This window comes from Larimichthys crocea, chromosome XIII, assembly GCF_000972845.2.
Source record: "Larimichthys crocea isolate SSNF chromosome XIII, L_crocea_2.0, whole genome shotgun sequence".
Taxonomy (NCBI): domain Eukaryota; kingdom Metazoa; phylum Chordata; class Actinopteri; family Sciaenidae; genus Larimichthys; species Larimichthys crocea.
In genome coordinates, this window is record NC_040023.1 from 8,429,741 (window position 1) to 8,441,059 (window position 11,319).

The window sequence follows — 11,319 nt, forward strand, 5'->3', positions numbered from 1 at the left end:
CTCTCTCTCTTTTTTTTTTTCTTCCTTTTTTTTTTCCTCCCCCGTCTCACTCTCGAAGGACGCACACGTGCACTAACGCACATGTGTACACGTGCACATACGCAGCACATGCACCCGCAGCCACATGCACGGTTTGCTTAAACAAAGATACATTAGAGAGGAGGAGAACCAGAATGTCAAGCGTCTCAACAACAATGCGACATTTGTTTACGGCTGAATGTAAAGAAGAAAAAAACAACAACAACAACTTGTACAGATACACACTCTCACACACACACACACACACTATTGTTGAAGGATACCAACACTCTGTGTGTCACTGCTTATGTTCAGTTTAGTGTTATTTGAAGGTGATTCGTCATTAAAACTCTGTATGAAGTGACAAGACATAAACATATAACTTTGGGTGCATATGGGGCTGCAATTCATAATCACTTTTATCCCTAATTAACCTTTAAATGTTTGTTTATGAATGAATTTAATTATCTTATTGATAAAATTAATGATTAATATCCATCATGAGGACTCAGAGCTCAAAGCAACATCTTAAAATGTCTGATGAACATTCCAAAATAGGAAACTAACAATTATTTTCACTATTGATTAATCTGTCAATCATTTTATTGATCAATCGATTTGTTTTTTGGTCTATAAAATGGTGAAAAATGTCGTTGACTGTTACCCAAAGCCCAAGATGACGTCTTTTTTTGTCCACAACCCAAAGATCTTCAGTTTATTGTCACAGAGGACTAAAGAAACCCGAAAATATTCAGATCTAAGAAGCCGAAATCAGAGATTTTGGACATTTTGTCTTAAAAAATGCCTCAAAATAGGAGACAATTAATCAGTTAATTGTTGTTGTTATCACCCAAACCCCCAAAACACAGAATGTCTCTGTGTTATTATATGTTTTGTAATAAATGTGTTGTTCAGAAGTTTTATTTATGTGTCTTTATGTGTGAGATTGTGTGTCTGTGATTGTTTATTGCTGTCATGGTGACTGTGTGATGACTTGTGTGTCTGCATGTTTATGTGTGTCTGTCTAATCAGACATTTTTGTGTCTCTCCAGTCCAGTTCAGTCCTGTATGTTCATGTCTAGAGTTGTGTTTTGTATCATGACTTGTGTGTGTCATTGTGTAAGACGATGTGCTGAATTGTGTCTTTCAGTCGGCGTGTATTCATATTTTTGTGTTTCTAAACTTTGTCTCTTTAATTTAGCATTTCTGTGTTTGTTATTTTTCATTGCGTTTGTGCCCATTTTTGGGATGTGTTGCTTAGAGTGTGTGTGTTAGTTAAAGAACATTTTGAGTGTGTACTTCTCTGGTCCATGTCCGTTGTGTTCATATCTTTCACCTCGTGCATGTGTGTTTAATTTTGTGTCTTTACAATGTCTCTGTGCTTTTGTCTGTGTGTTCATATCTTTTTGTGTCCACGTGTTGTGTTCTTATCTTTGACCTCATGCAAGTATTTGTGTTTATTTGTCCACATGTTGTCTGTGTATACCTGTGTGTACTGTGTGTATGCCTTTTCCGTGTCCGCCGTTCGTTAAATCTGATGCTTGAGCTCCTTTTTAATTTTTGGTGTCTTTGTTTGTGTCCGTCTGTTTAGGTTTTTGTACGTGTTGTGTACTTTCCTCTACCTCGGCGTTCTCGTTCGTGAATGTCATTATTTATATGGACTTTTATCTGTGTGTGTTTCCGGGTGTGTACTTGTGGCTGCATGCACTCTTGTGTTTTACTATGTGTGTCTGGATGTATACCCGTTAGCCTGTAATTTTGTGTGTCTGTGTATGTCCTTGTGTGTGTGTGTGTGAGGCGTATATATGTGGGTTTGTGGAATGTTTGTGTGTAATTTTGTGTATCCTCGTGTGTGTTTATGTATGAAGTGAGCATTATCTGCAGGGATGTTTGACTGTATGTGTGTGTGTTCATATATACAGTCATACACACTCACAATGCCTTCATCTCTGACATAACTGGTTACCATGCATACTGTGCGACTGACTATTATGGGGTGTTCTTTGTTTTGTCACGATGTGCCCTGGTATGGAATGGGAGGGGGGAGGGGAACAGGGTGTGTGCGTAAGCGTGCACGAGTGTGTGTGTGTGTGTGTGTGTGTGTGTGTGTGTGTGTGCGCTTGGAGGAGGGGGGGGTGCATACGTGTTTGAGGGGGAGGTATGTGTGTTTTAGTCTGTGTGTGTGTGTGTGTGTGGAGGGGGGGTGTAGCAGGGGAAAGGGTGTGTGCGTGTTTGCATGTGTGTGTCGAGCAGAGGATTGGGTGGGGGTTGGGTGTGCGTGTCTGCGCGGACGTGCGAGCACATAATGTGTGCATGAGAGAGAGTGAGCGAGTGCACGCATGTGTTTTTGAGAAGGTAAGAGGGTAAAGATAAAATGGCGGCTCGTGGGTGCGTGCATTCAGGCCTCTCAGGTGGAATTTCAAAGTTTAAAAAAAAAAAATTGTTTTATTATATATTTGTTTTACTTCTGCTCACGTCATCAGCTCTTTATTAACCGTTTATTTATCTTAGACACATCACGCCCTGCAGTTTTGATTTGTTGTCATATTTCGACTCAGGTAGCGAGAAGACATAAATAAACACAAGAAAGAACAAAAACACCTGAGGACATCACTTCCTGTAACTTTAGCCCATGTGGAAAGATGCAAACACTACTAAAGTACAAAGCCAACTACTGGTGTTACGACTAAAGTAAAATTACAAAGTATTCTTCTCAAAAACTACTTTAGTACTACTAGTATTTGTTACTTTTTAACCGCCGATGTATGAAGTATTATCAACAGCAGGCAGTCAAAGAAAAGAGGAGCTCCTTTTAGAAGATTCAACCAACCACATTTCTCTGATAAATGATAAAAGGTATAAATGCCTCCAACATATTTGCTTCCTAAACAAATATACAGATAAAGTGCACTAAGATGATCTGATAGAGAGTCCGTTTCATCTGAACATCAGCACAACAAAACTCTTTACTGAGAGCGTTCAGCTTATCAGTTTTAACCAAGCAGCCAACTCCGTGGCTATGGCTGTAAAGTTAAGCCTATGAGGAAGTGCCAAGAAACTGCAGTTTCTCAAACGTCCACTTGAGGCTGGCTCCAGAAGTGAGTCAGTCTCCATAAGTCCCCATGTTCAAATGTCCAACTTCACAGCAGAAATAAACATGTTTACAGCCTGGTACAAAAAACAGTTTTGGTCTCTGTAGCTAATTTCCCCGTTCATGACAACTGTCCTGAGGGCGAATTTATATACAACTCACCTGTTCAGATTATATTAGGCTTAAAGTTATGCATAGTGTGGCTCCTGACTGACGGTAGGTGGCTTGTTTGAGCAAAAAGGCATCATTTGGCCCACTTCAGGTTTTTATATTAGCCAGCAGGCAGCAGAGGCAGAAATACCAAGATGGCAACGGCCAGAGCGACCACACTCTGAGCCGTCAAACTGCGTTACCATGCAACTACAATGGACGTCTGACAAAAATGAATGCAGACTTCATGTTCACAGTGATGGATTACACAACGCAACCGAGTCTCAAGAGTGTGCTGATTGACTTTTAATTGGGAATGAACTGTTTGGCAGTGTCCACTTGACAACAGGAAGGAGTCTGCAGAATCGGAGGGTCTAAATTAAGTTTGGTCGTCGCCTGCTGCCCCTGCTGTCAGCGGCCCCTGTTTAACTGCCCCTTTATGCCTTTTGTTACTATCAAACATGCTTGAACATTTCGTCTGCAGTCAAACAGAGGAACTGTTACTCTGTTGAGATGGAAATTGTGCTGGGTGATGTCCCTACTGTAAGGATCTGAGTCAGGTACCTGTTATATTGTGATTCTAATCTTGCTACTAAAGCCAAGACACATCTGTCCACCAAATTAAATCGAAATCTATCACTTAGTTTTTGTGATAACCTGCTAACAGACACACAAACTAGTCAGAAAAGTGACAGTAAATATATATATATATATATATATATATTATTACAACCTTTACAACAGGCAAGAAGGAGTGTGTCCAAGTTGGAATTTACGATGCGTACCTTTGAACGATACTGAAAGACTTCTTAACGAGGTGACAGTTGGGATTAGCGGCTTAGACGATGCCTAGAGAGCCTGTAAGAGAAAGAAAAAAGAATACATGACGCCTGAATGACATTATACATGGCACACAGTAGAGTACAATGTCTTCCAGATGGCAGGCTGTTATATATAAAGCTCTGCAGATTGGATGGAGACAGGCAGTTGTGACAAAGTAATGGAACATCCAGTTTGGTTGAAATTGTGTAAAAATATCACAAAATCACACGTCTGGATGACAACACACTTGACTGACAAAGAAAAGGTGTCATCAGACAGTGTGTCCTCCTTCGGCTGCTGCACAGCGTCACTGCTCCACGGCAAAAAGACTTCCCGTCAGCCGCGCTACCATTGATTTCTTCAGTGATCAGTATGTACAGCTCCGTACGTCCTTGCACAATGACTTTGACACTTTGATGCAGCTACAAAGAAACGTTTAAGTCACGGTGACGGCACCTGGAGGATATATGCAGCTCTGATTAAGGTTATGCTTTACTACGAGGCACAATCACGACTGTAATAAATGTCAGAGCCATCGCTTTGTTTCTAGAAAGATGGAGAAGCATTGTTTGTCTCTGCAGCCCAAGAAAACCTCACTGAAAATGGAGATCATAGCTTGTACAAAACAAAACTTTAAAATACACATCTCGATCTCTTTCTCCAAAGCAAAGGCCCTCTATTCTCTGTATACAGGTGCAGCTCTACCTACAATTGTGGACACACTGGTATCCAAACAGTTACCCATTCGTAAGCAGCGCCATGGTGAGGATTTTTTCAAAGATCAGTTGGCTCCAACAGCAAAAAAACTTGAGACTGTATCACTAGAGATTTATTTTTTAAATATGTTGCACAGCTTGCACACCAAGTAGCATGACTGCAGTTATACATGCAGTTACCACATTGACCTTTACATGAGACTTCTAAACTCAGCCTTTGGTTGCTCAACCAAAACACAGTGCGACCTCAGTCTTCTAAACCAGATTACCCCGTCGGTGAAACGTCCTGCCAGTTCCTACCAGATCAGGGGCGTCCCTCTTCATCTTCAAAAACCTCCTGAAGACCTCCAGCTCTTCAGAGAGGACCTCCTGTACAACACTACCAACAATGCTAAATCTATCCCCCTCTGCAACATGTCCTTGTCGCACTGTACCGTGATTGCTTTGGATAAAAGCGTCAGCTAAATGACTAAATGTAAGGATGACTTATAAGACAGACAATATCCCACCTCATGTATGTCCTTTGGAATAATTTGAGGCTGTTCTGTAATTAATAATGTAAAAAGGCTGTAGTTTGCTAATAAATTTAGCAACTTCTGCATTTCAATTTCCAGACTTAGGTCAACTTCTGGTGTGTGTGTCCCACAGACCCATTCCCTAAGTCCTCAACTGTCAACCTGCTTGTTGTGACCCCACTTGTGTGACAGGTCAGGGCCAATTAAGATCAGATCATGCACTGTGATGTGTTTAGACTGGTGTAGGCCACAGGACATGCCAGGAAAAACCAGAACAGACTGGTCAAACTGCTCCACAGTCGGCCTGAAATAGTGCTCAGACACGAGCTATCCAGGTGGAGGTCATGAACTTAACTGTGATACTCTCCCAGTTGTGTCGTGGTCTGTATCTGACTCGCTGTGTACGCTGCAAAATAGTGACAACAAGAAGTTACCTTTAGTTTGGGTCCATGTGTTTGAGAGAGAGAGAGACAGCAGGGGGAAAGCGACATAGACAATGAATAAGAGCGAGTGTGAATCAGATAAATTAAAAGTTATTTTCTGATTGTTTTCCTGATTTGTTCTGAATACGGCGAGCAGTTCAAGCAAGAATCCAACGATCCACTAGAGAAAAGTCAAAAATAGTCTGTCTGTCTTCTCCTTTTAATAATCTCATGACCTCCCTGGTTAACTCGGGACCTGTATGGGGGTCATCACCAATCTGCTATCCGGTATTAAGGCCTACTATAGAGTAACCTTATTAAGTAGCATGTAGTGTCTGGTTTGATTTTTTTTTGATAACCATGAAATGGAAAAAAATTAACTGACAAGATAAACTCCCCTTGTGGTCTAGAGAGCGAATAAACAGGCTGTATTTCATATCTATTTGTATCTGTGGTGATCTGTACTACTGTGTGGAGAGAGAGGGGGAGAGAGAGAGAGAGAGGAACCCCGGGTTGACGAAGTGCAATGAAGACGTCACAGATAGGAAGGTTGGGTATTTTGAGCCTCTTTAAGTGGCTGCTGTTTGGAGAGACATACTGTACTCTGCACTTCAGGAACCTATAAGACAGGAAATGATGATGGTGGCGGCGGTGGTGGAGAGGGGAGGGAGGAAGAGGGAGGAGGGTGGATGGGGGGGGTGAGAAAGAGAGAGAGAGAGAGAGAGAGAGAGGAGGCGAATTAGCAGTGTGATTATTATGGAGTAGCAGGCCAAGCAGTGAAGAAAGGAGGAGGAGGAGGAGGAGGTGGTGGTTGTTGGGGTGGGGGGGGTGCTTATTATGGGATGTCTGTGTTGTCAAGCAGGGGGAGGGGCAGAGGCGGTGGAGTAAGGAGGAGAAGGGAGGTGGGTGGGGTGAGGGGGGGTGAGTATTATGGTCTGGCCTAGGCCTGTTTTTGTGTCCGACGGCTCCCCCACCTCACCTCCCCCCCCTCCCTCCCTGACCGACACAAGCTTTGTGTGTGTGTGTGTGAGTACATCAGAGCTCGACGTGCGCACACTATGATGTATATCAGGGAAATAGTATCTATGTTCAGGTGCAGAGTGACTCACGTACAAGACGAAGAGGTAGTGAGACCCGAGAGACGAGGCAGCGGCACAAAGACACTGTGGCGCAGAGTGGCAGCTGGGAATTCATCAAAAAAAAACTATGGCAAACTATCTGAGCAGCACACTGAGCACAATAGACTCCCTGTCCCCTGTAATGTAAATTATTGAGGCAGCGACGGAGCCATGAACGCGTTTATGTGCGGCGGGTTTTCTTTCTTTACCGCCCAAACCGCTGCACATTTGTAGTGCAGATAAAAACATTCATTATATTGTCTGCAGTTAAACCAATTTAGAGTTTTTACATAACCTGATGTGGAAGCTTGATCAGTAACCATTCAAGACTGCACACACACACACATACAAAAGAAATCGTTACAGACGCTGTCACAACTGGATTTCTGGCTTTCGGCCTGGATGACTGCTGTTCCCACACTGTCTGCACTGTGACCAGTCAGATTGTGACTCGGAGGGACAAGGGCTGCTCTAACTGTGACCGAAAAAACATAACCACACTGGTGAATTGGAAAAATGACGTCTAAATTTAAGGCCAGAGAAATCATCTGTAGATATTCGGTTTATAATTATATTAAATAAAAGCAGCGAATCCTCATATTTGTGGAGCTGGAGTGAGTAAATGTTGACTGAACAGTTTTTTTGGTCAATCTTAATAACTTCTGTGATCCTCTGATTTTTCACTTATCCAGTAAAATATCTCAACGTCTACTCAACGGATCGGACTCCCAAAGGACGAATCCTCCTGACTCTGGTGATCCCCTGACTTTCCCTGTAGCATCGCCGTGAGTTTGGCATTCAAGGTTTTAAGCTAAGATGAGATCAAATAAGCTTTTATTGATCCCCAGAGATCCAGAGATCAAATTCAGGTGTTTCAGCAGCACGAGGACAGAAATAAATCTATAAATACAGAACAGAAACAAAGTATATACAATGAAATATATATAATATACAAGAGCAAGCAAAATGACTAATGGATGGATTCTCCTTCAGTTTGGTTCAGACATTCATGTCCCCTTCAGGATAAATTGTTAGAACATTTGGTGACATCCGTACTATTCAGCTTGCACCATCACCAGGTCAAAATGTAAGTAAGTAAGTAAGTAAGTAAGTAAGTAAGTAAGTATGTGATCAAGCCTAAATTTAACCCCGGACTGGACGCCCATGATGAATTTTAGAATGGGTTTGAATTTCTGCCAGATCAGTCGTCATTTGACCAATGTTGGAACTCACTGGTTCATCATCTGATTCAAAATTTAGTCTTTCGGAGTGTCAAACAATGTTTTGGGGGCTTTCAGTGTAGCCAGGTATCTGGGCCAAGACTTCCTCTGCAGTCCAATTAGCAACATCATGCATGAGAATATCAATAAAGACACATTTCTGCTCGTCACTAAGAGATTTCGTTAATATGAGCAGACAACTTTAGAAAAAGCTGATAAAAAGCTACATTGTCATTAGGCGATGGCCTCTGGTTTTAAGGTTGCATTTGGGCCAGTGATTTCTGCTGCTTTGTTCTCCACATGGACTGTTGCGACCAAAGCCCGCTCAAATATGACCGGCCAGTACTTCTCAGGCTACAAACGGAAACCAGAATGCTTCCAGTACCAAAATCTTGGTCTCTTTCCCACAGATTCTGCATTCATGCAGATGTCTGAGATCATCATTTAGCATGCATGACACTTGATTAATTACCTGAACAATCAATGATCGGCTGTCGCACAGTTGGTTGGATCCCTGGTGAGAAATTCTGCTCGTCTGTCTGCAGCCCGAGGAGATCCAGAGTCCAATTTTCCGACATGGCTGCTGTCAAAAGATCTGTAACAAAGAGCTCATTTTAAGGCCATGTTGTATTTTACATGTCGTAGTCTTGACTGAGACTTTTCTACTCATGGTACAACTAGACAAAGAGACAGCACCACCTTTCTGTCTTTATGTAAAGACTGTTCAGGATGCTTTTGTCTCATCTGAATGAACTTAATTGGAATTATAGTGGACAAAAGTGACAATTGATTCATACAGTTTGAGCATATAAGACTCAGTGTCTCCGTGTAGAACGGCAAATTCAGAAGTGTTGCGTTGTGGATTGAGGATCAATAAAAACGCAGTCTCGTTGCTTGATAAATGGTTAAACAATCATCAAAATTGCCTGTCAGTTTTCCTTCGATTGATTATTCAAGAGATGACGGGATGAGAAGATCACAGATTTGAACTCTGCGACATCGTCTGGGACATCCGGACAACCTCGATGCACCAATCTTTTCTTTTTTTTGTTTTCTCCATTTGTTAACCGCTGCCGTGTGTTATCTCATGTGGCAGACATGTTGGATCTGATCAAATCCATTTGCACTTTGTTATCTGGTGCGGCTTCAGAGCGTGAGGGGGGGGTAGGCAGAGTGGAGATGGTGTCTGAATGGGTGTAGGAGGAGGGCGTGGGGGCGGGCGGGGGGGCTAGTCAAGAAGTATTATGGTATGCATTTTGACTTACATGATAATCTGACCCCGCCTGTAACCCTCCTCCACCACCCCTCTGCTTATCTCCATGGCGACCAGCCTGCACAGGAGCACTATTATGGTCTGTAGTCCCACCACCACCACCTCCGCCTCACCTCCCTCCCCTCCAACTCCTCCTTTTTTTTCCCTTTTGCCTCAGAAATTATATTATTATCATTATGTGATATGCAATTCTGCGAGTGTGTCGGGGGGTGGGAGGGGCATCAAGAGCCGTGCACGAGGTTTCTATGACAACTGCCCCTAGTATCTTTGTGATTGGTGATTATGGGATGTTACCCCCCCACCACCACCACCACCACCACCTCGTCCTCCTCCCCAAATGCACACATGAACACTGTGTCCATAAGGAAAGTGTGGGGGAGGGTGGGGGAAAGATGCAAACAGAGAGAGAGGAAGAAATGCAGAGAAAAGAAAGAGAAGTTGTTGGTTTTTTTTGTTCTTTGTGTCGGCCGGTGTGTGAGAAGGATACAGCGAGGGAAGCTGTGGGTGGTGGGACAAAGGAAAAGCCAGAAGAGAACGAAGAGAGTCAAAAAAAAAAAAAAAAAAAAAAGGTGTGCTGAGTCAGAGCCGACTGTAGATCCACTGTAAGAAAAAAAGAGGCCAAGAGGGAGAGAGAGGCCTTTACTTAAAGACAAGCGAGGAGAGAGAGAGAGAGTGTGTGTGTGTGTGTGGGGCATGAATAATTTGTTAGTAGGTTCATAAATCCTCCATAGATTAACACAACCTCGCATCCGTGCTAATTCTCAGATTTCATGTGAAAAATGACATCCGCATTGCAATATAGTGATGAATCCGATGTGACCCACCGTACGAGAAACTGGTGTTTTATTCAGCACAATAAGTCATTCATAATGACTGAATAATGCACACTCACCTCGGGAAATTACCACCAGCTGTTGTCTTTTCCTGATAGTTTCCCCCCCCCGAACCAGATATTCCTCTTTTATATTCTACAACATGCACGATGTGGACATGGACATTATGTCTGGAAGTGTTTGGGGGGAAGGTAACTCAACCACATCCAGCACCTATTGGGATGAAGTCACCCTGATGTCAGTCACTAAAAACGCCGTGTTCAGCCTCCTCTGTTCATTTGAGCGAGACCATCGGGGTCCTGATACACGGGCACATTCCTTGTAAATTTATAATGTCAATGTTTATTTCTAGTGTTTACCTAAAGATCGATAGCTGCGTCACATTTAGGGGGCTCTACTTATATATGGCAGGGTCCGCCATGTGTCTACAGTAGCCTAGAAAGGACCAACGAAACACTGGCTCTAGATGGGGCCTTTCGCATGTTTTGCAACCACCAACTAATCAAATCAAATCAAATCAGATTTTATTTGTATAGCCCAAAGTCACAAAGTACATTTGCCTCGGAGGGCTTTACAATCTGTACAGGGAGTGACACTCTCTGTCCTTAGACCCTCGGTTCGAGTGAGGAAAAACTTGCCCACAAAAAACTTTAACAGGGAAAAAAGGTGGAAGAAACCTCAGGAAGAGCCACAGAGGAGGGATCCCTCTCCCAGGACGGACAGACGTGCAATAGATGTCACGTGTACAGAACAAATAAACACAAACATATTGTACAATTAAAATAATTAGACCGTTAGATGACACTAAATCCTACACACCGGTCCTTTAAGTTGTATCTCCTTTACTGTCTGATGGATTTGTATCAGACATATATCAACAGAAACTGAACATTATAATCTGCATGAAGGAGGGAGGGAGGATTTATTGCAGGACTGCTGTGGTGTTGAGCTTGGTGCGCCTAATAAATTAGCAAGCAGGTGTATTAAATATGCCTTAAACACATCAAAAATATCCAATTAAAGAAGTATTGATGTGTTGTTTCTAGATGTTAACATGCTGGGGGAGTCAGCTGGTTAACCACACCTGTAATCATGGAAAGTTGTACATACAGTATACATGATGCACTCGGTGTGCAGGTGT

The 11,319-nt window shown here is 42.7% G+C and overlaps 1 protein-coding gene across 2 annotated transcripts in view; it reads right to left on the minus strand.

Moving 5' to 3' along the window:
• Positions 1-11,319, minus strand: part of LOC104935007 (gamma-enolase) — a 57,170-nt gene that overhangs the window by 42,799 nt on the left and 3,052 nt on the right. For both annotated transcript variants that reach the window (XM_027286516.1, XM_027286514.1), the window contains exons 2-3: positions 8,545-8,667; positions 4,045-4,117 (exon numbers count right to left, since the gene is read on the minus strand). The gene's annotated coding sequence lies outside the window, so the exon portion shown is untranslated. The remainder of the gene's footprint in view (positions 1-4,044; positions 4,118-8,544; positions 8,668-11,319) is intronic.